Source organism: Nycticebus coucang, chromosome 3 (genome assembly GCF_027406575.1).
Source record: "Nycticebus coucang isolate mNycCou1 chromosome 3, mNycCou1.pri, whole genome shotgun sequence".
In the NCBI taxonomy this organism is placed as follows: Eukaryota; Metazoa; Chordata; class Mammalia; order Primates; family Lorisidae; genus Nycticebus; species Nycticebus coucang.
In genome coordinates this window covers 153,360,657-153,386,451 of record NC_069782.1, presented here as the reverse complement: position 1 = coordinate 153,386,451, position 25,795 = coordinate 153,360,657, and the positions used below count along the sequence as shown (strand labels likewise).

General features: G+C 48.4%; 1 protein-coding gene across 7 annotated transcripts in view; it reads left to right on the top strand.

The window, feature by feature from the left end:
• The window catches only part of CTBP2 (C-terminal binding protein 2), a 158,695-nt gene that overhangs the window by 23,399 nt on the left and 109,501 nt on the right, over nt 1-25,795 (top strand). Inside the window, exon 1 of one of the 7 annotated variants that reach the window (XM_053584175.1) lies at nt 16,727-16,744. The exons of the other annotated variants lie outside the window; for them this stretch is intronic. The gene's annotated coding sequence lies outside the window, so the exon portion shown is untranslated. Of the gene's footprint in view, nt 1-16,726; nt 16,745-25,795 lie in introns of those variants that run through there. 7 annotated transcript variants of the gene reach the window in all.

The following is a 25,795-nucleotide window of genomic DNA, read 5'->3' as shown; positions in this document are numbered from 1 at the left end:
GGGTGGCAGCCACTATACATCTGCCTCCACTCTTTGGATGGATCCTAAAATTCCAGCTGACTTCTTGGAAGTTAGTTGACACCCCCCAGCTCGCTTGTTCTGCTGAGGTGAGTGGCTTGATATTATGTGCCCAGACTCAGTTAGCCTGGGCTAGGAGTTCCCAGAGTGTCTGCAGCAGGGAAAAACAAGGAAGACCATCTTTTGCTGTGTGTGCTATTAAATCACTGTTTGAAAGGGAGCCACTTAAAAAAAAAACCTTCTCTGCCTTCATTCAAGAATACTAGAAATATGCGAGCGTGGTAGCTCACACCTATAATCCTGGCACTCTGGGAGTTGAGATAGGTGGATCGCCTGAGCTCAGAAGTTTGAGACCATCCTGACAAAGCGTAAGACCTCAACTCTACTAAAGAAAATTGAAAAATTAGCTGGGCAGTGTGGCAGTGCCTTAGTCCCAGCTGCTTGGGAGGCTGAGGCAAAATGATTGCTTGAGCCCAGGAGTTTGAGGTTGCTGTAAGTTATGACGCTACAGCACTCTACCTACAGTGACAGAGTGAGCGGAGACTCTGTCTCAAAAAAACAAACTAGAAATACGTTAATTCAGTGGAATAATAATAATAGTAGCTACTATTTGAGTGTCAAGGATGTGCCAAGCAAGGGAGAAGATGGATGTGTATTTTGTGGCTCTCTGGTAGCAGTAGCCAGGGTGTCTGTTACAGGTTGGAGGCTTTAGGGTGAAGCTGGCTCAGGAAGCTCGGTCACTTGCCCAGGGACACACACTCTTTGATGATGGCTACTGTAGGAGAACCTCAGTGGGACTCAAATCACAAGCTGGTTCCTTTGCACAGCCCATCAGTTGCGTGGAGAGATGAACAGATATGCACAGTGTTTGGATTTCTTAAGTTGGCTTTTCACACCCAAGAATCAAAGTCATAGGGTGAAGTTACAAGGCTCTGGAAGCTCACTGGCCATTCAGGGGGCTGGTCCTGGCTGAAAACTTTTTATTTTACATTTGGGCAGTGGTTTGCTGGTCTGATTTATTTATTTATTTATTTTTAAACCTTTTGGTTCAGAGAGGTTTTCCCTTTGGTTATGGTAATTATCCTTTCCTGATATGTAAATTGATTACTGCAGGCTCTTTCCGGTCTTGAACGTTTGATTATCCACAAGCCTCCTTCTGCCTCTTGTTTAAACTTATTTTTAGCACAATCCTTGAAACTGCAGTATGAGACTGTCCATTTTCTGCTGCTTTTGATCTGCAGAAGGTCGTCTTCATCCGCCCCATCAAATGATGCATGTCACAGAAAGCACGATTTTTGAGTTGCCAACAGTTGCCTTTCAGGTGTTGGTAGGGAAAGGACCTGCCACTGTTGGGATGAGCTGGTCCAAGCACCAGAAACACCCAGATGACATGTATAAAGGATCAAGGTGAACAAACGGAGGCTCTATCGCTGATGCTAGCCCAGCCCAGATGGGAGGAGGACCTGGTGTGTTCCTTATTTCCTGAGACGTTTGCCTGGAGCTTTGTGGGTAGTTTGCTCCGGTTGAAATTAATGTTGTGGTTGTTTCTAAGAGCCTCCCTGGTTCTTTTTTCTTTTTGGGAGGGGGGTGGGGTGGCTGGCTGGTTCTATTTTAGAAGCTGATTGCCACCATATTTTTTAGCATGGCAGGTTTTGGGGAGGTGCAGAGATAGCCCTTATGTGGATATCCCCGAGGTCTCCTCTGCATCTGAGTCTTCTCAGAGGCCACGTGAGCCAGCAGCCCTGGTGGACTCCGGATGTTTTCTGAGCCTTACCTCTATAAGAATAAAAACATTTCGGTGCTTGATTTGATTTGTTTGCTAAAAGATTAGTACAAAAGCAGGAAGGAACAAGAATGTGGTAGAGGTGATTGCTAGAGGCTAGCAGAAGGTTATTTATGGATTTTTGCTGACAGTCCTTGTTTAGAGGAATTCCTTGTGAGACTTATGAAGCCTTTCCAATTTATTGTCTTTCCAAGTAAAGTAAGCAAATAAATAAGTTACTCTATTTTATTATAAACACGGCCAATGTAAAACTAAAAATAAGAGGAAGTAGGGCTCCATTTTTCCAGCCTACTGTGTTTCAGGAATTTGGAAAGCATCTTGGAAAGGTTTTTGTTTTGTTTTTGGCTCAAACACATTGTGCATTTAAAAGATAAAGTCTGACCCTTGGTGTCCAGTCACCATCCTTGAAGGGATTGGGCTGCAGCCCTGGCAGCATTGACAAGAAGGTGGGGACAGAAGTCCTGGGATGTTGGGAGGAGCCCACTGTAGTCACCAGGGATTCACAGGCCCCTCTGGTTTGATAACAGCCACTGTGCCCAGAGGGATGCTTGTCTTTGTAGGCCCATGTCCTAGTCCAGTGCAAAAAACAAAACCCATTCTGATGGAGTTAACTTTTCCCCTACGTGGTGATTTTCCCCTGGTGTGCCATGAGAGGACCTGAGGAGTGCCCCCCACCCCAATTTTTAAAGATCATTTATTAAGTTATTTTCAAAAGGAGTTCAAAGCACAGTGAGTATATTCTTTGTTTTACTCCTTTCTTTGATCAACATAATTTGTGGGCCTGGAAGTTTATAGTTTCAAGGGTACTGTGAGAAAACAAAGGTTGAAAACCACTGCCCTGTATCCTTCTTCTTATCTTTCTGATTTCTTTGTTCCTTTCTCTTTTTAAAATCCCTTCTCTGGAATTGTTAGTGTTTTCCATAACTTGGTGAACTGTGACATCTGTGATATAGGTGCGGCACAGGGGAGGGAATTTGATTTTTAGGTAAAGAATTAGCGGGAAGTTGACACCTTGAAAATGGACATCTCGTTTCCTAGTGGTGCTGGTCAGTTCCAAAGGTTTGGATGGGGAAAGTGTGGTGACCTGCCTCCTCCTGAGCTCTGCCAGGGCGGCAGGACAGCACCTTCAGGGAAACATCCTGTTCCCATTTTGGGAGAGTGTGTTTTATATGTCTCTGCCCCTGGATGTCCCTCGACTAGCAAAGCTATTTTGGGGGGATTACTAGCCAGTGTTTTGGGTGGCGTCTTGTAACTGTTCACGTTGTAGCTACACTCTGAGGATTAAGTGGGTTGCATTCTGTAAAGGGATTTGTTTTAGAAGCAAATCAGACCTCATAGGGGAGACTTGGAAGGTGCTGAGGGCATAATTTCTGCAAGAACAAGTTCCATGTGGTTCATTTTCTTTCTTGCCAACTTTCTCCACAGTGCCTTGTCCCAGTCTGATTGGCATGCTGTAGGTGTGCTAAAGGGGTAGCCTTTATCAGCTCCGGGATAAAAGCTGTGTGGGGCAGTGGGGTGTTGTCCTGAACATGGCGATGTGGGCAACCAGAGGGCAGTGGGCAAGCAAATAAACCTGAGGGAGCCAGGCAGTGGGAGAGGGGTTGGAGGTTCTGGGGGTCCCACCCATATCAGGGAAAGTGTCTAGAAGGAGGCAGAGCTGTGAGCTGCAAGGGGTAGGGCCCACCTGGGTCTCCCAACCCCATTGTTGTCATTCCCCTCTGGACCTGAGGGTTTGGATAAAGATCTAAGCACAGCCTCAGGTTGAGTCAGTGGTCTACAGTGGGGCCTTCAGTTACTGTAAAAGCTTCCAGGTGATTCTAATGAATAGCCAAGTGAGCGACAGCCGCCTAGCCAACATCCCTCAGCTGAGGCCACTTGCCCTGCCTGCCTGTGGGCTGGAAGGTGGGGCCTGGAGAACCAGGTAAGCCCTGACTTCCCCGGTGCACAGACTGGGTGCAGGGGCCCAGGCCCTGGGAGGCATCTGATGGGACCACATGCTAAGTCGCCCAGGGTTGTACTTGGAGAGGAATGTCTAGTCAACAGGTGAAGTCAGGTTGGTTCAAGGCGGAAACAATGAGCAGAGTGGAATTAGGTTAGTGGACCAGGGGCCTCTGTGATGGTGGATTGCTGGGAGCGCTGGGTCTGCTTGCCTTGGCGCACAGGTGACTGAGCAGCTGCTGCCAGGAAGTACAGCGGGAGGGCGCAGGCCCATGGACCCCCTGGGGCTCTATGCAGGCGCACTGCATCCAGGACCTGGATCCGGGCATGCATCGTTTCTCTAGGAAGAGTCCTGTTCTCCAGTGTCTCAGAGCAGTCCGAGAGCACACAGTGCTGGGGACCCCCGGCCTACAAAGGCTGGGCTGGGGATGTGCTCTGTGGACAGGATGGGAAAGGGGTGTGCACTGGGCGCTCAGGGAATAAAGGGAACCGTGGTGCAATTCCTAGGCCTTGTCTTGCTTACTCATGGTTTTGAGCTTTTGTGGAAGGTGGGGGTGGGAGCATTGGGAGCTTGGTTATCCCCCAGGGTGCTCCTAGGTAGGAGGTGCTTCTGGGACCAGGAAAAGGCACCCCACCAGCGGGGCGTGGTGAGTGTGCTGCTGTCTGTTGCTGTGGGAAGGGTTTGAGGTTCTGAAGGTCAAATAAGATCCTGGGTGATTGGCTGCTGGGTTTTAATGTCGTTGAGGGTTCAAGGGAGCTGGCTGGCAGGCCTAGCTTGAGGGCTTGGTGGAAGGGGGAGGGCTGTGCCTGACCTGGTACCCATTTTGGGAAGGGGAACGGGGGGACAGTCAGAGACTCAGACTGGAGGAAGCCCCAGCCCCACTCATCTGGTCCTAGTGGCAGGCTCTCTTAAGTGCCTGCAGGGGTGGCACCCAGAGCAGTCTTCAGCAATTAACGGGACCAGTAGGGTTATGGAACTCAGTTTCACACAGTGTCCTCAAAGTCACCATACATAGAAAAATGGGAAACTGTAGCAAAGCATACCTTTATTTACAAAATATTGTCTACATCTGCGATTTTCTTTCTTTTTTTGAGACAGAGTCTCATTTTGTCACCCTGGATAGAGTGCTATGGCATCATAGCTCACAGCAACTTCCAACTCTTGGGCTCAAGCAGTTCTCTTGCCTCAGCCTCCTGAGTATCTGGGATTACAGGTGCCCACCACAATGCCCAGCTAGTTTTAGAGACTGGTTCTCACTCTGGCTCAGGCTGATCTGAAACTCCTGAGCGCAGGTGATCCGCCCTCCTCTGCCTCCCAGTCTACAGGCGTGAGCCACTGCGCCCAGCCATCACATCAGTGATTTTCAACCAGTGTGTTAAGAGGATTTTAGGCCTCCAATTTTTTTTTAAGATCATTAATTAAATTACTTTCAAAAGAAGTTGGAAGCGCAGTCAGTATGTTTTTCGTTTTACTCGTTTTGATCAACATAATTCTTAAGTGTGCTATGGAAGTTTAAAAGTTCAAGTGTGCCGTGAGACACAAGGTTGAACAACAAGGCTCTGCACGTTGGCTACTTCTTTCTGCAGAGACACGAAGTGCTCCCACTCTTGGTGATCACAGTCTAAGATACCTATAATTTTCCCTCTGTATGGTGACTTTTGGGACCCCTTGTATTATACAACTGTGCTGGGAGGGGCACAGTAGGGTTTTTCCCACCCTGGGTAAAGGGAGGGCAGGGAGTAGAGGTACCGAGTTCTCCAGCAGGAAGCTTCTGCCAATTTCTTTTGTCCATATTGCCTTGGTTGAGCAGGTCACAGGTAGCCCTCTGGGTGTGATGGGGATGGCCCAGGTTTGAATCTGCTTTTCCGGCTGTGGATTCTGGCAGGAAGCCCTCAGCCTCAGTCTCCCCACCTGTGAGTTGGGAATGAAAAGAGAATTACTTGATTGAGGTGGCTGTTGTTGGCAGTGGGTTTGGTAAGAGTTCAAGCTGTTTTTTTGTGGAGACAGAGTCTCACTTTATGGCCTTCAGTAGAGTGCCCTGGCCTCACACGGCTCACAGCAACCTCCAACTCCTGGGCTTAAGCGATTCTCTTGCCTCAGCCTCCCGAGTAGCTGGGACTACAGGCGCCCGCCACAACGCCCAGCTATTTTTTGGTTGCAGTTTGGCCGGGGCTGGGTTTGAACCCGCCACCTTCGGTATATGGGGCCGGCGCCTTACCGACTGAGCCACAGGCGCCGCCCGCTGTTTTTTTTTTTTTAAGACAGAGTCTCACTTTGTCAGCCTCAGTAGAGTGCTGTGGTGTCACAGCTCAAAGCAACCTCAAACTCTTGGGCTCAAGCCTCCGAAGTAGCTGGGACTACAGGCGCCAACCACAATGCCTGGCTACTTTTAGAGATGGGGTCTCACTCTGGCTCAGGCTGGTCTTGAACCTGTGAGCTCAAGTATTCTACCCGCCTCGGCCTCCCAGAGTGCTAGGAATACAGGTGTTAGCCACCTGGAGCCGGCCTAAGTTCAGGCTGTTTGAAGGTAGTCATTGGTGCTGTTTTAATTTCTGCATCCTAAGCAAAGAAATAGCCAGGGCTCCAGGCCACATCTCTCCAGTGTTCGCGTTTGTGCCTTCTGATCATGGACTTTTTTTTTCTTTTTGGTAGAGACAGAGTTTCACTTTATGGCCCTCGGTAGAGTGCCGTGGCCTCACACAGCTCACAGCAACCTCCAGCTCCTGGGCTTAAGCAATTCTCTTGCCTCAGCCTCCCGAGTAGCTTGGGACTACAGGCGCCCGCCACAACGCCCGGCTGTTTCTTGGTTGCAGTTTGGCCGGGGCCGGGTTTGAACCCGCCACCCTCGGTATATGGGACCGGCGCTTTACCGACTGAGCCACAAGCGCCGCCCCTGATCATGGACTTTTAAAACCCTGAGCTGTAGTTTTTCGTTTCTTGCTTAATATACCTGTGGACCAGGTGGGGTGGTTCATACCTGTAATCCTAGCACTCTGGGAGGATGCATTGAGCTCAGGAGTTCAATACTTGCCTGAGATAGAAAGAGCAAGACCCCATTTCTACCAAAAATAGAAAAATTAGTTGTGCATGGTAGTGCATGTGCCTGTAGTCCTAGCTGCTGGGGAGGCTGAGGCAGGAGGATTGCTTGAGCCCAGGAGTTTGAGGTGGTTGTGAGGCTGACACCATGGCACTCCAGTCTGGGCAACAGCGTGAGACTGTGTCAAAAAAAAAAAATTATACTTGTGAAGTCTTAAATGCCTTTGTGTGCATTTCTTTTTGGAACAAAACTTTATGATTCATGTGAAAAAAAACCACTCCAGTCTCAGAGGCAGTGGCTAGGAAGTGCCTGTCAGACACTCTGGATTCAGTTACTCCTGTTTTGATGCCCACACCTTGGGCTCAGTAGGGACGAGGCACTTCCTTGGGGACCCGAGGCACTTCCTTGGGGACCGGTATAGAGGAGAGATGGAGGATGCTGTTTTGGGAAGTCATTTGGCTTTGGGATGTTAGCTAAAAACAACCCTGATTAGTTTGTTCATGTTGGTTTATTGTTTCTAAGGCAAAAACTGTCATTTCAAAAAGACCAATTCAGTCTTTTTATAGTGATTTAGGGTTTGCAGTCATGTTTAAATGTGTTCTAATTACACCCTGTGAAGGTCTCTGTTTTCAGATGGAGAAAACAAAGGGCTTAAATAAATGATCTCTCAGATTGGAAGAGGAGGACTGCAGCACCCACGTTTCCCCATTCTGCGGGGAACCCTACTGAGTGACTGTGTGCCCAGATAAATGATCTCTGGGGTCGGGAGAGGAGGCCTGCAGGGCCCACATGTCTTCATTCTGCAGGGAACCCTACCTAGTGATGACTGTGTGTCCTTGTCCTGTGGTTTCGAGTATCTGGCCTGATGACTGCACACTTGAGCTTACTCCTCCTTTGTTAGACTCTGAATTTTAAACTTGGGCAGTCCCACATTGAGAGTGATGATGAGATTGAAACACGGATTAGGGATGGCCGCACAGGTGAGAAGGGCTCTGGAGGAGTCTGGGCCTGCCTAAGCCTCCTCTGACCACCTCTAGGTACTTTCCGGCATTCAGGTCTTGATGGATGAAGAGTGTTTGCTTGATTTGTGTTTATTGAAACTAAATTCATTAGAATGACGTGAAAATAACGCTCAACGGATTACCACATCGGATTCTTGTTTTTGATGGTACATCATCTCTCTCTTGAACATTGTGGAATTTGCCGGTAAAGTGTTATGCAGATGAAAACCCATATTTTAGTGGGGTTTTTATTCAAATGAGTGTGTAAGAATACAGTATATCTAAGGTGCTTGATTTGCCATTTGAATCAAAATCTGTAGGATGTGAAAATAATTGAGCTTGACTTAATCTTTGAGAGTTTTCCAATGTGCCAGGACACAGCTGTAGGGATGCTGACCCATTGGTTACCAGGTGCTGAGTCAGAGGCTGGTTGGACACCCGCCGCCCCTCACCCCCAAAACTCTTCTCCTCACCAACTATGGGACTGCTGGCATGTCACCTGACCTTGGGAGCCCGGGGTTGGTCCATATCCATGAAATGGTGATTCTTGTGTTTCTCACAAGGTTATTGGAAGATTGCATCGAAAGCACTGTTGTTTCCAACATTTAATGTCTCTGCAATCAAGTTGTGTCGTAAAATTGATTGCATGCCATAGTGTGACAGCATTTTTTCTTAGTGGTTTTGTAAAATGATGCTGGTGAAGATTTGATGGTGTGATAGACTTGATGGACATGAAAGTGTTTTGCAAACTGAAGTTAGTTTTAAGAGTCTGGCATTTTCTTACAAAGGGACAGTTGCTCCACTTTCTGATTGGTCAGTAAAATTCCAGTTGTAATGAGAAGATTCAATAACTGTACTTCTGAGTTGTTGGCCTCTCTCTTCTGATTTGCTTCAGTGGTCAGATCATCTGGGGTCAGATAGTCTAGTGATCAAAGACTATAGGCTACAAATGCTTCTGAAATAAGCCTGGCCCAAGACTGATGCAGAAAGTGAGCAGGATAGAGACCAACAGATGTCCCCAAGGGTCTAGGCTTCCCTTCTGTTTGTGGGGACTTACTGCTGGAGTGGCTGCTCAGCCATCACCAGAAGCAACTGTCAGAGGCCCCATGACAGCTCCTGCCAATGGAATGTGGGTGGGAATATGTGCCATTTCCGGGCAGAAGTAATTAAGGAAGAAGTGTTCTTTCCTCACCAGTTTTTCTGCTTTTGACTGTCCTGAATGTGGAAGGTCCATCAGAGAATGCCTGCCTGCTAGGATCCCGTAATCACTCTGTGGAGCAGAGTTACCCACCCATCAGGAAAACTTAACTGTTAAAGTTAAATACAGAAATTAACTTATGTTGAGCTGATGTATGTTGATATTTGTTAAAGCAAATAGTGTTAAAATAGCTAATCGAGTGAGTTTGGGTAGTTGCTGACTTTATATTATAGTCCCAGCCCGTTCTGCCCTCTCCTGGTCTCGTCCTCTGCTTCCGTAGAGGTGGCACCTTCTTAGTTCACCGGCCTCTGCCTCATTCACTGTGTCCTGCTCATTATTCCCTCCCTTCTGTCCTTCAGCTCCCAAATGATACTTTAGGCTCAGCTAAGTGGCCCTGAAAGTCAGGGAGGATGGAAGGATGGGTATGGAGATGTGTAGAAGCACGCCTTGGGTTGTAAAATTGTAGCAGACAATGATCTATCTGGCTTGAAAATGCTCCCCCTATCTTCTACTTCTGAGAATGTCATTGACTGGTGGCCCCGGCTGTTGCATTCTGAATCCAGCACCGGATGTGGTCTGTGCTTCCACGGGCCACTCCAGGCCAGGGATAGCAGGCTCCTGCCTTCCCTGCCACCTCTCCAGGCCAGACTCACCTGCGTCTGTGGTCAGGTTTGCACCTCCCTCAGACTCCCCTGGAAGTCTCATCCAGACCTGATCTGGTCTTGCCTTCTGTTTTTGGAGGACCTGAAGTAACACATGTCGTATGTAAAATAAAGTGGGTTAGAGGGACAGGGTCCAAGAAGGCGTTTTCTCTCCCAGGTTGCAGTCTGCCTCCCTCTAAAATGAGGGGGCTATCCTTGACAGTTTCTAGGACCTCTGCAGGTCCAGGAGCTCTAGGGTTCTGGCATGGGCTGTTCTGTCACTCTTATCTTATAATAGGGTGAGACTCTAAATGTGCTTTCATCACAGCTTCCCCGCCATCTGCGCGAAGCATCAGTAATGAACATGGAGTGGGTGCTACATTGACCTTTCCCAATGTCCATGCACTATACTATATTTTTACTGGGACGTTGCCTGTATTTTCTATATACTTAATACTTTAAAAGCCTCTTGGACTACTTGAGAGGCCTGTAAGTTGCAGTCTGCGTGTGACTTGCTGGAAGACTGCAACCTCAGATTGAGAAGTCCCAGTTTTATAGAACACAACAGTTAACGGCAGCTGTGTTAAAGTCACGTGGCATTTAGCCTGTTTCCAAATTGGTGCGCTAATCATTTTGGTTTTTGGGAGCTGTCTGTGGCCAAAGGCTGCATTGCCCCTGACGAGGCTTGGGGTGGGGCATCAAAAACCCTGTGGGCTGTACCTGTGGTCCTTTCCCCGCCTCCAAGCCCTGTGGAACCTGCCTGGTACAGATGTCATTGTCCTGGTGTTTTGTCCCCCTGGGGCCTCTTTCCTGTTCTGGTGCCTTCTGTGCGTCAGCCCACATTACACTGTCCTAAACATTGATTTGCACGTGTGTTCTCAGGAAGAGCGTTGCTTTGCTGTGTGCTGTTGGCGGATTTGGATTTGGAGTGGTTCCCCTGGGCCTCCAAGTCTTTGGGCCTCCCAGGTGTTTCTGGGGGTCCTCATCCCAGAGGCGGGCCACCCATGCCCTGATGTGAGCGGAAGCTTCCCCAGCTGGGATTTGGGAGCATCTTTTGGAAGGTTGTCTTGGTACTGTTTTTTGTTTTCATTTTCTTCTCCTGAAAGTCAAAACAGTGTCCCTCACCTAATGGACAAGGGACACACCCTCCTATCCCCAGGCTCAGTAGGTGACACTGCCACTTTCAGCTTGCCGCCCATCACGTCTGTTTTCTAGGTGGCACCATTTCTTAGCTGCATTTCAGACCTTCACTGTTGAGCCCTCCAATACCTATCTCACTACTGAACCTCGACCTATTTGTGGGAGGAAAAACTTGGAAGTGTTGTGGATGCAGATGGGGATGAGAGGAAGGGGCCTATGAAGTAGAACAAAATGCATGGCCTTAAGTGTGTGTTTGATTGCTTTTTTTTTAGAGACAGAATCTAAAAAAATTAGACACTGTGTCACCCTCGGTAGAGTGCTGTGGCATCAGGCATCACAGCTCACAGCAACCTCCAGCTCTTGGGTTCAAGCGATTCTCTTGCCTCAGCCTGCCAAGTAGCTGGGACTTCAGGCGCCCGCCACAGTGGCTATTTTTTTGTTGTAGTGTTGTTGTTCGGCAGGCCCAGGCCGGGTTCAAACCCTCCAACCTGGGTGTACGTGGCCGGCACCCTACTCACTGAGCCACGGGCGCTGCCCTGTTTGATCACTTCTGACAGCTGCAACACCTGTGCACCCCACAGCCCTACCAAGAACACGCCGGAGTGTCCCCTTGCAGCCATTTGCAGGATATGCCCACTCTCATCCCCCTGACCACATCAGGCACCCACTGGTCCCCCCAACCCAGCATGGTTAGTTGTTTTTTTTTTTTGTTTGTTTTTTAGTTTAAAAAAATGCTTTAATATTGCTGTGAAAGTCCTTTAGTACAATAGCAAGCAACAGAATGTTTGTCCTATGACCAGATAGAACTCCCCAAGAAACTGCTATAAAACAGCTGGTCTTAACAGTCCTGTTAGGACCAGCATTACAGGACGTCGTTCAACCACTTTTTTCCTTTCTAAGGTATGTACAGGAGAAGGGAACTTTTTTTTTTTTTTTTGTAGAGACAGAGTCTCACTGTACCGCCCTCGGGTAGAGTGCCGTGGCGTCACACGGCTCACAGCAACCTCTAACTCTTGGGCTTACGCGATTCTCTTGCCTCAGCCTCCCAAGCAGCTGGGACTACAGGCGCCCGCCACAACGCCCGGCTATTTTTTTGTTGCAGTTTGGCTGGGGCTGGGTCTGAACCCACCACCCTCGGCATATGGGGCCGGCGCCCTACTCACTGAGCCACAGGCGCCGCCGAGAAGGGAACTCTTAGCAAAGATCTGAATAATCTTTTGGTATCAGTACCCAGTGGAGACGCTTTATTCTTTACTTTCCTTCTGTGTCCTCAGACCTGGCTTCTTCCACCAGTCAGTCCTCTCCCAGTTCTGCTTTTCTGAAGGGATCACTACGGTCTGCAGAGGGGGACTCGTACTCCCTCCGTCACCAGCTTGATGTTGCCTGTGGTGGTACTGTTGTTTACTTTTCATATACACGTACACTCTACTTGGGCAGTCTTATGTCTATCTTGCACAATTATATAAATACCGTCAATTCTGCCCTAAATCACGACAGGGAGTTCTAGTCACTATTCCCAACTGTTAATTTTGACAAGTTTAATTTGAAGTATCATTTTTACTTTTACTGCAGTCCATTCACTCCCTGCCTTTCTAAAAGCTGCTGCTTCCTGCTCTATTTTCTTATATATATATTTTTTCTTTTTTTATAGAGACAGGGTCTTGCTATGTTACCCTGGTTGCCCTTGAACTAACTCCTGCCCTCAAGCAATCCTCCTGCCTTGGCCTCCCAAAGTGCTGAAATTATGACCACGCCTGGCCCCCTGCTGTATTTTCTGACTTTGGGAATGGCATTAGTGTTCAGCTATGGAGGTCAAAGTTCAGCCTGTTCTAGAATTTCAGATTATACCGTATACTATATGTACATTCTATACGTAGCATATGTATACAACATGTGTGCATGTCACACAGCACGTACCTTTTTGTACAAAGTGGTTTTCATTCTCTAATGTTTTTGAGATTTAAAGGAAAAAGCCCGGCTTTGGCGCTCATCAGCCACTCGTCCTTCTGTCTTCCATGTGGTATCCGCTGAACGAACCTGCTGCCCCCTTTGGCCTGGTCCCTGGAGCTGAGCGCTGGGGCTGTTCCCAGCTTTGGCTCTTCTGCATGAAGCTGCTGTGAACTCTTCTGGTGCATGTCTTTTTGTGGACGTATGATTTCATGTGTCTTGGGCAGCTTCCTAGAATGGAATTGCTGGGTCATGGAGTAGGTGTTATGTTTAGTCTTACAAAGCGGCTATAACATTTTATACCAATCATGTGGGGAAGTCAGAGCTATTTTTTAAATCACTTAACAGAAGGCTGGGTTTCTGCTTGGGGAGAGAGTGGGGGTCCTTCTGCTAGGGAGGTGGGTGTAGGTATCTGGACTGTTTGCTCTGTTGGGGGTGGGCTTTTAACTCACCTGCTCTGAAAGCTGTAGCCACACCCTCATTTTTAGGACGGACACTCCCTTCCCCAGCTGCCCGTCCCTCCAAAACACCACACACTGAGGCTCACATGAAGAAGGCTGATGTGTGTGGCCTTTGGTGATTGGAGTGTTCCTGGTTCTTAACATCTCTGTCCACTGTCTGCGTTCAGGACACACAGAAGTTGATCTTTGGAGCCTGCCGTTGGCCACACAGTGGCATGTGCGTTTCTGCTTTGCTTGGAAGTGAGAACACTCGGCTAACTAGATATTCTAGACAGCTGCCTTTGGGTGCGCTGGCCTCGGGAAGCTGCTGCCAGTGTTCCCGCCTCTCTGGGGCCATCATTTTCAGAGGCCTGTTGTATAGGGCTCCTAGATATCTGTCCTTAAGTGGATTCCATTTTACTTATTTATATCCTACCTCAAGTATTTTGAGGACTCAAAAAATAGGATGTTGTAAGAGGGGACGTGTTAGGGGAGGGCATGTTGAGGGGCAGTTTAGGCCCTTCTGTGAAGGGCCTTTCTAGGGATAGACTTGATTTGGGATAGAATTGAAAATTCGCAAGGACTGGGTCAGATGATACAGGTTCATTCTTTTCATAAAAAATCATTGATCTCAGCTGGGCTCTCCATAGCTGTTAGAGAGCAGATGGTCGAAGCTTTACTTTCTGCCCAGGGACTGAGGTGCAGGACCCAGCAGCAGAGTGACCCTCCGGCCAGGAGGTGGACATGGACAGAAGTAGAGACAGGCCTGTTTGGTTCTGGTGACATGGACTTGAGGCAGGGCCGTGAGTGGGTTTCCTGTGATTGGTGATGGAGGCTGCAGGGGGTGAGCTGATTGAGGGGTGGGTGGAGGGGGTCCTGGAGCTGCAGTGAGGACCACCGGGCAGCAGGGCCTGGCTGAGCATCTGAGTGGGGGCTCCAGCAGAGTTGCAGCCCCTCTGTGCCTGCTTCTTAGCCCGTGGCCACTTCCCTTTGAACTTCTCAGAACGAGGTTGTCTCATCTTCCAGCCTTGCTTACTTAATAGTCCCTGGCTCCTAGTAGGTGCAGTGTTGGAGAGGACAGAGTAGGGTGGTGGTGTGTGGTGCAGCAGGCAGGGCACACGAGAAAGGGTTGCTGGCTTTGACTGTCCGAAGTCCAGCACGTGGAAAATGTGCATGCGTGTGTGGGAATGCATAAAACATATATTATGGAGAAATGTGTATGTGTGGGAATAAAGCATATTATGGAGAAGTGTGTATGTGTGTGTGGGAATAGAGCATATTATGGAGAAATGTGTGTGTGTGTATGTGTGGGAATAAAGCATATTATGGAGAAGTGTGTATGTGTGTGTGGGAATAGAGCATATTATGGAGAAATGTGTGTGTGTGTGTATGGGAATAAAGCATATTATGGAGAAGTGTGTATGTGTGTGTGGGAATAGAGCATATTATGGAGAAATATGTGTGTGTGTATGTGTGGGAATAAAGCATATTATGGAGAAGTGTGTATGTGTGTGTGGGAATACATAGAGCGTATTATGGAGAAATGTGTGTGTGTGAGTATATGAGGGAGGTGATCAGGACAAAACCTTGACTGCAGTGGTCAAATTAAGGAATGTTGGTGGAGGTGGGAGGGCCTCTTGTGCTGGAAGGGAGAGAATGCGTACCTGTCTTTTCTGATGGATGGCCCTGGGCCTGCCCTGTGTTTGGCTCAGGTGCCGCTCTGCCTTTGCCATCTGTATCCTCACCTGTGCCCCGCAGACATTTGTGGTGTAGTCTCATGCAAGGTGTTTTCTGGCCCCTCCCATACATGCCCTGGGAGCAGAATTTGCCACCCAAGGAAGGGAATTAGCCTGAACCTAAAGGATTCCCTTTATATAACTACTTTTCCCACACTCTTGATTTCTTTTAAGTCCCAATAACTTTTGAGAGTTGGCTTTGGTGGTTAAGTTTCCATGACTGCCTATTTTCTTTCTTTTTTTTTTTTTTGGTAGAGACAGAGTCTCACTTTATCACCCTTGGTAGAGTGTTGTGGTGTCACGGCTCACAGCAACCTCCAACTCCTGGGCTTAGGCCATTCCCTTGCCTCAGCCTCCCCAGTAGCTGGGACTACAGGCGCCCGCCACAATACCCGGCTATTTTTTGTTGCAGTTTAGGCTGGGTTCAAACCTGCCACCCTGGGTATATGGGGCTGGCGCCCTACCCACTGAGCCACAGGCACTGCCCCTATGACTGCCTATTTTCAAGAGGAATTAGTACTTAAGTTAGAGTATCATGGTATGTTTCTTTATTTGACAAGCAAGTGACCTGTGGTCCCCTGCAGCCCAGGGTTTCCAACTCCTGCTCCTCCCAGCACCCAAAGTAGCAGTCTTGAAAGGCTCTCCTGGAGCTGTAGGGATCCTGGTCTGTCCCTCAGCCTGGCCCATCCTAAGTAGGTAGAAGGTGTCAACTTTGGTTTGGAGTTGAGTGGGGTGTATGTTCTGCTGCGCTTCCCTGACACTTCTGATTAGTTGGATGGAGCTGGAAGAGGGGGGCAGACGTACTCAGGCTTTTTCAGATTTGGAGCAAAATACCATGAGATTGGCAGTGGCAGCCCGAGCTATGATTCTTTCTCCTAGAACAGATCTCAAGAGCTCTCTGTTCCTCTTGCTGTCATCTGTTTCCAGGATTATTCTGACGTCAGTCTCTGGTACCAAGGTGCACAGTTACGAAGCATTTGCATTCCTATTTCTCTGATCACTGTGACAACTTACTTTTGGATGCTTGGTGTGCAATATGTTTACTAGCCGTGCTGAACTGACTTGAAGACATTTGCTCTAATTTTTTTTTTTTTTTGCTGAGCATTCACTATTTGCCAGGTGCTAAGGAGGCAGCATCAGGCTTTACTTGGCTTAAGTTCCAGTGGGACTGTTGCTCATGTTTGCCTTTTACAAAAAAAAAAAAAAAAAAAAGGACACCTAGTGCCTCCTAATTGAAACAAACAATGGAGAAATAGACCATCCTGCTTCCTTCAGAGCTTCCCAAACACTTGCTGGTTGACAAGGCTTGTTTTCCTGAAGTTGAGCGGGAGAGGAGGTCTGAGTGCAAGGCTTATCTGTCTCTCTAAGCTTTTAGAAGAAAGATACATCTACGCTCTGTGTTTAAATATAGCACAGTGTTTGCTACTGAGATGGTGAATAAGCAATTGACTATGTAGGTCATTGACTTATGAGAATGAGTTTAGAGTTTTCTATGCATCTGATTAACACTATCTTACAATTGGGTTGTTGATGCTGTGCCAGACTTGGGCTACACAGTGAGCCATCTGGGAGGGAGACTGGGTGAATCCTAAGAGTGCCTCTGCCCCCTTAAGGTGTTAGGAGTGAGATTTGGTGTGGAGCCCTGGGGGTGGGGGGGTCATAGACAGTTCCAGCTCAGATGGTGCTGGGGAGACACGGCCTGGGTGCTGCTCTGTTCTCCTGGGCAGACCTGTCTGGATGAAGGGGGTAAACGGCTGGATTTTTGTCGGTGTAAATGCCAGTGGTGTATTTTAATACATTCTTGATTCAGAACGCACTGTTTGGAACTGCATATTTAAAAGGAAACTGCCATCCCCTTTTGAAGGTATGTGACATTTAAAAGATCTATAGCAGAAGATTGGTTTGACAGCTTCAAATTATAATTGAAAGTTTTTCTTTTAAAAAAGAAAATGATTACTTCTATTTTAAATGTCATCACAAAGACATAAACATGTTTAATCAAATTATATATTTAATTTATGTAGAGTGATTTTTATTCATGTGGAAGTCACTGGGGGTTTTTTTTGTATATTTTTTAGCAGCTTCGAAACTGAGCAATGTCAGTGATTTGAAAGTGGTTCAGCTTTTTGAGTCAATGGCTATTTAAGGGTTTATAGAATCTGAAAAAATAGTACCATTATGGGAACATTTTTTCATCCACACATATGTACCTAGTGGTGCATTTTGGCAGAGGAAGGTTACTTTTTGTTATTGTTGCTGAGAGAGGAAGGATAAACTCCCGTGGAATGAACTGGGAATAAAGAGAAGCATAACCCTGAAGATAATAAAGGCGGAAGCGGCAAAGATGCTCCTGTAATTTTCTTCTTTTGGAGTCTTTGAATCAGCAGGGAGTTACTGGGAGTGCGAGCAGCAAGTGTGCCAACTCTCCTCAAAAGGGAGGCCGCAGGAGAGCTGGGGACAGACACAGCGAGCCACAAAGACCTTTCGGTTGCTTCAAAGGGCTGATGTGGAGTTTGAGGGCACCAGCAAGGTCCCCCAGGAAGCAGGGCGTAGCTCCGGGTCGTCCACTCCTGGCAGTCCACTCCTGGCGAGTCGGTAGCATGCTCCAGCTCCAGAACTTTCTTTGAGTGAGCTGGGTGTTGGAAGCCCGCCAGCCCAGCGTACAACCCTGTGTGTCAGCTGGGGACGGTCTCTTGGCCCGTTCCCACCTGTTGCCTGTCGTTTCAGTTTAGCCAGGCTGCGTCAGCAGGCCCTGGGGTCATTACCCACCAGCAGCGTGGTCCACTTGCCCAGCACAGATCACCCTTGGGACTGGTTTTCTCTGTCCTCTCCAGGGCAGTTCCATCAGGGAGGGTGTCTTCTTGTCAGAGGGTGGCCTGGGGAACACTGCATGGCTGGAAGCACCTGGGAGAGAGCAGGCCAGGCAGTGCTGCTGATGTTGTGCAAGGAAGGACCAGCAACTTTGCCAGCTCCAGCAGGAGAAGGTCAGGGCTACGCTCCTGGGGTCCTAGGGAGCCCGAGGACACCAACCGCAGTCTAGTGCCTGTGTCATCAGAGCCAGCTCCTTACCGCCCCTCCTTGTAAGCACTAGTCCCCTAAAGAAAGGAATTCAGCCAGATTATACACGTGTACACACAAAATAGGATAAACCTGTATGTTATTTTTAAAATTAAACTTCTTATTTTGAAGTAATTGTAGATTCCCATGTAGTTGTAAGAGACGTAATTATAACGCGATTCCGTGAACTTTTCCTTAGTCCCTGCCAACTATAGTAAAAGTAACAGAGCCAGGAAATTGACTTCGGGGCAATCCGTGAGTACTGTGCGGGAGTCCCTGGTGTCAGCATACTCACTGGGTGTGTGTTGAGTTCTGTGTGGTTCCATCACATGTGCACCATCCCAAGAACACCTGCCTCAACCCCCTTACCCTTTTATAGCCACATCTGCTTCCAGAAACCAGCTCTCTCAGAGACCGTCTAGAGTGGGAATGTCCTCCTCCCTGCCTGGTCTCTAAGTCTGGCAGCCACTAGTCGGTTCTCCAGCTCTTATCATTTTGTCTTTTAAGAATGTTATGTAAATGGAATCATAGGACACGTAGCGTTTGGGTGTTGTTTTTTTTTCCGCTTAGCTTAATTCCCTTTGCAGGTCATTCAAGCTGCTGCTTGTGTCACTGGTTTGTTTCTTTGTATTGACCCCAAAGGTTTTGACCCAGTCTTAGACCAGAACACTGGGTAAGAGGAAACCCATCTCAGAAACCCGAGAGTTACAAGACCCCTGGTGTCGAATGGAGCTGGGTGTGTCTGTGGCCTCCACTTAACTTGTCCTGGTTCTGAGAGTAGCCGGTGGGGTGGTGTTCAGAGTAACTTCTGTTCAACATTAGTTTGGCTGGTTTTGTTTTGTTTTCACCTTGCAGGTTTTGTTCCTCAATTGTGAGTTTTTGCATAGTGCACTTTGGCTGTGTGGAAATAACATGTAGGATAAGAGACTGTTGAGTTCTGGGGTTTTTGTTTATTGGCACACATCTCTGGAAATGAGAGCTGGGGTAGGGGCTCCATGCAGCAAGCAAGGAAAACCCATGCCAGCCTGGTTGCTTTAGGGGGAAGCCCTGTACACCTCTGTGGCTTTGGCAGGCATTCTTGAGAATTACAAGTCAAGAGAATTGATTTCACCCTGAACTTGTGGTGGTGTCAGTCTTTCAGAGAGCACACGTGCATTGTGTTTTCAACGTGCGTATATATGTATGTACGTGCATGCATTCAAAGTCGTCTGTATTTTAAGAACTAGTGGAATGCAACCGATTTATTGCATGTGTGTAAGTGCAGCACTGCCCATATTCCTTGAGGCGCACGAGTCAGCAGATAATATGTATAGACTGTTGGGGACTCTGCAGTTCTTCTTTTCCCCTTCATTTAGACTTAGGCCAGCCCTGCTGCCGGGTGTAGGCGGTGTGGGTTGCTCATCCAGGAGCTGTCAGTAGGTGTTTGTCCTGGAAATCTCTGGATGCTTGGGATGGGTTCACAGGCCTGGGGTGCAGTGGGCGTAGGCTGGTCTGGCCTTTGGCTTTTCTCTCCCTGTCTTGGACCCCTCTGAGGAACAGGCAGCATCAAGGACCACTACAATTGGGTGTGCTGAACTCACTTTGGCTGAGTGCAAGGGGGCTGCTGTCCTGCTGGGGACGTCTACACCACTTGGAAGTGTTTCAAACTGCATGTCAGGATGGACCGAGTGGAAAGGGCCAAATTGAGACTCTTCCCTTTATTGCTGGTGGCCTGAGTGACCTGGGCCTCAATTTCCCCATTTCTGGGTGCTGTGGTACTCATTTGGCACTATGGTTCATTCTAAAAAATGAAGTTTTGTTGCTTCCAGAGAATGTATGTTTGGGACCCTTAGTTCAATCTTTGTGTGCTTTCTTCAAGTCTGCTTTGGTAGAGTTTCTGTGTAAGTACAATCTCTGAAGAGTTAGGAGTAGTTTCTGTGTTGTAGGTACAGCAGTTGCTGCATTAAACAGCAGTGATGATGTTCACTTGAAATTTAAATCTTTCCTCTCCCAACCTTGAGGTTTGAGGGTCTTAATTTATTTTAAAATAAAATAGACCCCAGTTTCCTTTAAACCTTGTTTCTTTCCAGGACTGTGGATTCTGGAGTTCATCTAGCTGTGGTGGTAATGCATTTGTTAAATGATACAACCAGTATTTGGGGCAGCATGCTGAGTGCTTGGTGCTTCCCCTATGCAGCCTCAGAGGGAGGTCCAGATGACCCAGGGCTCCTAGGTAAGGAAGAGAAAGTGCCCAGGAGGTAACTTCACAGATACCTCAAAGCCTCACCCAAGGGCTCTTTACCATTGATTGGCAAGTCCCCAAATTCTCCAGGATAAAACTTGGATTCCGTCTCTGTTCTCATGGAACTGACCATCCAAACCAGTTACCAAACAGGCAGCCCAATAAATGCGTTTGGGGACACGTAAAGTGTAGGGGTGAGGTGAGAGAGGGTTGGAGGGACCATTGCCCAGCCAGTTAATTTTACCAGCTTCACTGTCCCAGTTAATATTCCTCATGGAGCCTGTTGATCAATAGTGTTGATATGTGAAACTGGTCACCCTTGAAAGTAATTTTTCAGGGATTGTGGATGTGGGCCATTCGATTCTCACGTCATTGCTTTTTTTAATGCTTCTTCCTGTTTGTTCTTCTGCAGTGTGTCTGTGACCAAGAACTTGGTTGGCTAGAGCCTACTGAGAAGTCTCTGTTGCCTAAGCCCAAGGCTTGAGCTGTGCCTGATCTGTCCTGGGGTTGGGTTCCCAGTCCCCACTGGGCAAGGAATTCCCACGGTATCTCCCCCCACCAACCTATCTCTCTTTGTCACCCAGGTGGGTTGGAATTCAAACCTCTACATTGAAATCTCCCAACTACATTGCACTTGCATGAGGGTGGAGGGACAGTTGATTTCCTTCAATACCGGCCTTGGGAGCACAGCCGTTATTTAGGGACTTGCGTCCTAAATGGAGCCAGTTTCCCATGTCTCATGGCCGTCCCTGGCCTCAGCCCTGTCCCTCCTGACACAGGAGCCCATACTGTTTTCCAGATTGTAGGAAATCATGCTCTTTCCAGAAAATGGAAAAATGTAGGAGCATATGAAGAAAATGAAAATAAATGATATACATTTTTAAAATAATTTTAAATCTTAGCATGGAGACATAGCGCTTTGTGGACCATCTTTCTATCTTCGCGTATATGTGTATACTAAAAAGGAAATCGCTGTTGGAAGAATGTTTTAAAATGAAATATAAATAAGATTTGAATTAAGTGTTTTGATTTCCATTTGACCTCCAACTATTTTTCCCTATGTTTTTAAATATTTTTAAAAACTTTCAGTAAACACAGAGGGTGCCTTCCAAATATATATACACATTTTAAGGCAGAAAAAAACTATTAAAATTGTTTGATGCTCAATATGTCCAATAATGTTATCTGTATGCTGTATCTTGGATCTCTTGTAATGGCAGAAGTCAAACATAACTTGAGCGTTACAATTTTAATGCAGTTTTTTTGTCCTTTAAAAAAATGGGCATACATTTTTGGGCACCCTCTGTGTATAATCTGTTGTGATACAGGCAAAATACGTAGGTATAATGTGACACCTGTTAGTCCTGAAAAGTTTCTGTGTTTTCTTGGCGTGTTGTTCTTTCCTTTTTATTTTATTTTATTTTATTTATTTATTTATTTTGAGACAGTCTCAAGCTGTTGCCCTGGGTAGAGTACTGTGGCATCATAGCTCACAGCAAACTCCAACTCTTGGTTTCAAAGGATGCTCTTGCCTCAGTTTTTCTGTTAGAGGTGGGGTCTCGCTCTTGCTCAGGCTGGTCTCAAACTCAAACCCATGAGCTCAAGCAATTCACTGGCCTTGGCCTTGGCCTCCACGTCCACCCTGTCCTTTCCATTTTTATGTAAATCTTAACCACTCCCAGCAGTTCCCTGGCTGGGATGAAATAGGGCATGCAATTTTCAGTTTTCAGAAAAGGTCCCCTTTCTTCCTCCCTCAAGTGTTGGGGAGGGTACTGGCCTTTCTTACCTTTCAGAGCTGTGAGCATCCTGCTTTGGGGACAGTGGGTCTTACCTCAAAGCCTGTGCACATGGAGGTTCTGTGTCACCTCTGAATGGGTTTGTGCTCTGATCATCTAAAGACCCCCCCGCCCCGCTCCCCCCCCCCCCCCCGCTACTGTAAGCCCCTTATTAGACTGGTGTCCAGGGGTGCTGGAAAGGAGTTGGCCAGACTTCTTCTATGCCCTCCACGTGAACAGGGAGAAAGCAAGACCTGAGCCTTCTGTTGGGTGCCCAAGTCAGTTCATAGCTGCAGCCGGACCTCTGTGCCTGCTCCGTGCGGCCTAATCCCCCTCCCAGCAGGTCTGGATGCGTGCACCTCTGTCGGGAGCTTTCTAGTTCATTTACTGTTTGGAGCTATGAAAGGCCAGAGATGAGACACCTTTTTCATTTATGTATCTCAGTGGGGTCTTGGTTCCTTGAAGCCTGTCCCATAAGTTCTGAGACCTCAGGGCCCAGCTTCTCTCTGAGTGGGGCTGATCTCAAGGGGGCACCCTGGCCCACTAGCAGGCCCTTCCCTCCCACTGCCCTGGTCTCTCCTGAGTTGAGGCAGCTTCATGGTTGTCCATAAATAGGCCTTTCCTGCCTCCACTGACGTGCAGACGCGTGGGGTCCAGCCAGGGCCCGGCGAGCCTCTGGTCAGATTGCTCACAGCAGCTGCCGGCGCTGCCACAGCCAGCTGGGCAGTTTTGGGTGTGGGAACACAGCTTGAATTCACAAAATGACGTCGTTGTGTGGGTTGCTGCTCTGGGATCGACTTTTTTTTTCCTTTCAAAACTTGGCCAGCGCCAGCCCTGATCTGCAGCACCCATTTATCAATTCGCTTTCCATGTTCCTTTCCCAGTGGTTGCCAAGCCCTCCCATCTGGTGTTCTCACGCCCTGTTTATTTCTCCATCCTGGAGCCACTTAGGATGGGGAATCTTCTAGCGGGTTGAAGCCCAGCGATGCCGCCAGGGCACAGTTTCCTTGTCCCCTAGCTTGTTCTAAGCCTGTTGGCTCTGCAGTGTATGAAAGTCAAAAGCCGAAATAGCAGGGGAGCGGACAAATTAATTGACTACATCTGAGACAACACTGGGAAAATATCCTATTTTATTTTCCTTTAAAAGGTGGCAGAATTCCAAGACTTCCCTTACAGTTTTCCACTGGCTGTCCTTATATTTGAAGACAAGAGTTCTAAAATCTTGGCTATTGGGCTTCTTCACATTCTTAAAACCTAAAACCAGCTGAATGTATTTAATACTATAAAATTTCCATAAATACTCGCTGACAAAGATTGTGTATGTGAAGTTTCTGCCTGGAGGGCATTTTTCTTCTTAGAGTCAAAACTCTTGGACATGGGAGGTTCGTAATGAAGTGTTGATTTGACCTTAAGTGCCTCGATGCCAACATGGCTGTAGAGGGACATGGAAAGAATTAGCTTTCAGGGTTGTTTTTTCCCCCTCCTGAATAAAGGGTAATTGTTTCAGAGCTAATTAATATGGTTTATTTATTTACTAGGCAGTGGCTAGTGGACTTGAGTCCTGGGAAGGGAAGGAATAGTCTGGCCTGACTATCGTGACAGGATCTCTGCCCATGTTAACGTTCTTGCCTGTTGAGTGTGGGCCAGACACTTTGCTCTTTAGTAGACATTGTCATTTTTCTTGTTTCCCCATGAGATAACCATACGAGGGTTCCGTACTGCTTCATGCCCAGCAGGCCCAGCCCTTGTGGGGGTGAGTTCATCATAAAGGCTGGTCAGGAGCAAATTAATGGGTGGGGTAGGGGGACACCAGGGCAGGCAACATGGGAGTGTGCTATGCAGTCACAGCCCCAGGTATTGGTTAAAGGGCAGGTCACACGTGTGGCAGTGACCGAGGCAGGCTGCATCCCTGCAGCTGCCGGCCCTCCTGCCTGCTGTTGAGAGCAGCAGCCACCCCCCAAGCCTGCACGTGACTTCTTCCTCCACAATACCCTGGTGGCTACCTGGATGCCGTCTCTGCACTGCACACCCTCGCTGTGACCTGCAGAGCCAGGCCAGGTTGGGGGGGTGTGAACAAGGAGCTGCTTTGGCAACCAGGCAAGGTAGGGGAGCTGAGTGCCTCTGGGGCAGGGCACCAACGGGGGGTCTGTGCCACGTGAGGTGCTTCTGTCTCGGCTGCACATTAACGCCATCCTGTCATGTCTGTGCTTGTGTCCGTCACTTCACCCAGAGGAGCTTAATGCTGAAATACCAGGTCAGTTTTAAGGGCCAGTTGTTCGGCTTCTTTGTAAGCCTTCTTGGGTTCTTCCAACGCTCTTGAACCTGAGATGGTTGAGAGAACCTGCTGTGGGTATGTGGGGAAGCCCCTGGCACCCACTTTCCACACCCTTTCAGAAACTTAAGAGACAGTCCAGTGTCCCCTGCAGGTCTCATTACTGAGGGTCACTCCCTCCTCACACAGGCTAGCACCCCCAAAGAATGCTGTGGCGCTGTGGCGAGTGGCCGGCTCCTAATGGAAGCGGCTTGCACTGAGGTCTCTGGGCTGCGTCCAAAGCCTTGGCAGAGTGGGAGTGAGCCCTGATGCTGTGGCTCAGTCGCAGCTTCTTGGGTCTCCCTAGCAGCAGCCCCAGGACAGGTCATTCCCGTTGAAGGGCTGCCTTGCCCTGGGGCACATTGAGTGTGGGGGGCCTTGCAGGTGTGTGCAGACTGGCCCGTCCTGGGGTGCTCCTGTGACTACCGTTTGCAAGGCTCAGCTGGAGATTTGACAGTCCATTTGGAGCTGGCCAGCAGTGTGAGCTCTGAGAGTGTTTGTGCGGCCCAGGGAGGGCAGTCCAAAGAAAGCCACGCCCTGGGACCCAGGGCCACTTGCTGTGCATGTGGAGAAGACGGGTGCAGAGTTTGAGTGGCACTGGCATATGGCTTGGGGAGCATTAGGGCAGAGGCCAGGTCCCTGTTTTCTTCTGGGTCTCTGGGGCGAGACATGGTCCTTGGCACTTAGTAGGTGCTCAGTAATCGCTGTTGAAGGTCATGGGTGATGATGCATCCAGTCCAGAGAGGACAGGGGTCTCTGAAAAAGCACAGGTGTTCTTGGTGGGCAGGGGGGTGCTACATGGGGGTTTGAAGGCTATGGTCCTGCCCTCCCTCCCCTACTGTTGACCTACTAACATGCCCTTTGCTTGGGGCAGAAGTGCATTCTTCTGGATGGTTCTTCACCCAGTCATTCTGTACTTTCCCAAGCACAGCCTCACCCCAGGAACAAGGTGAGGCCACCTTTGGAGGGGGACTGCTTGGGTTCCCCGTCTCCTCAGTGGTGTGGATGGAGTATTGGATTCTTGTGCCAAATACCATTCATCTCAAGATTTGGGCAGAGTTGAATTTGTTTCTTAGATGATACAGGTAACAGCCTTGGCCTGGGGTCATGCAGAAGGCCTGTTAACCACTGGCATTTAATGAGTACCTGCTGTATGCAGGCCTTGGGATGAACCCTCCCTGGCTATCTCTTTCAGAGGGTTGGATCACTTGAGCCGGTAGGTGTGGTAACTTTGCATCTCGCTGTCACAGGCAGGACGCTGTCTCTCAGTGAGGTCTCTCAGCCTGTGGAGCTTGGGGTCGATTCTCGCCAACATCATGTTTTTTACCTTGCCCTTTCCCAGAGCCCTTTACTCGTGGCAAATACGTGATTGTGGACAACTTCTGGTTTTCTGTTTTGAACAGTAAATGTTAGTAGGCCCCTGGAACCACAAGGCATGTGGTATGAGGTAGGGTCTCTCTGCAGCCAGGCCTGTGGCAGTCGAGAATAGGTTTCAGATCAGGCTTTCCCCAGGCACATGGGCCTCCCACCTCTGAGCTCAGCAGCCCCCAA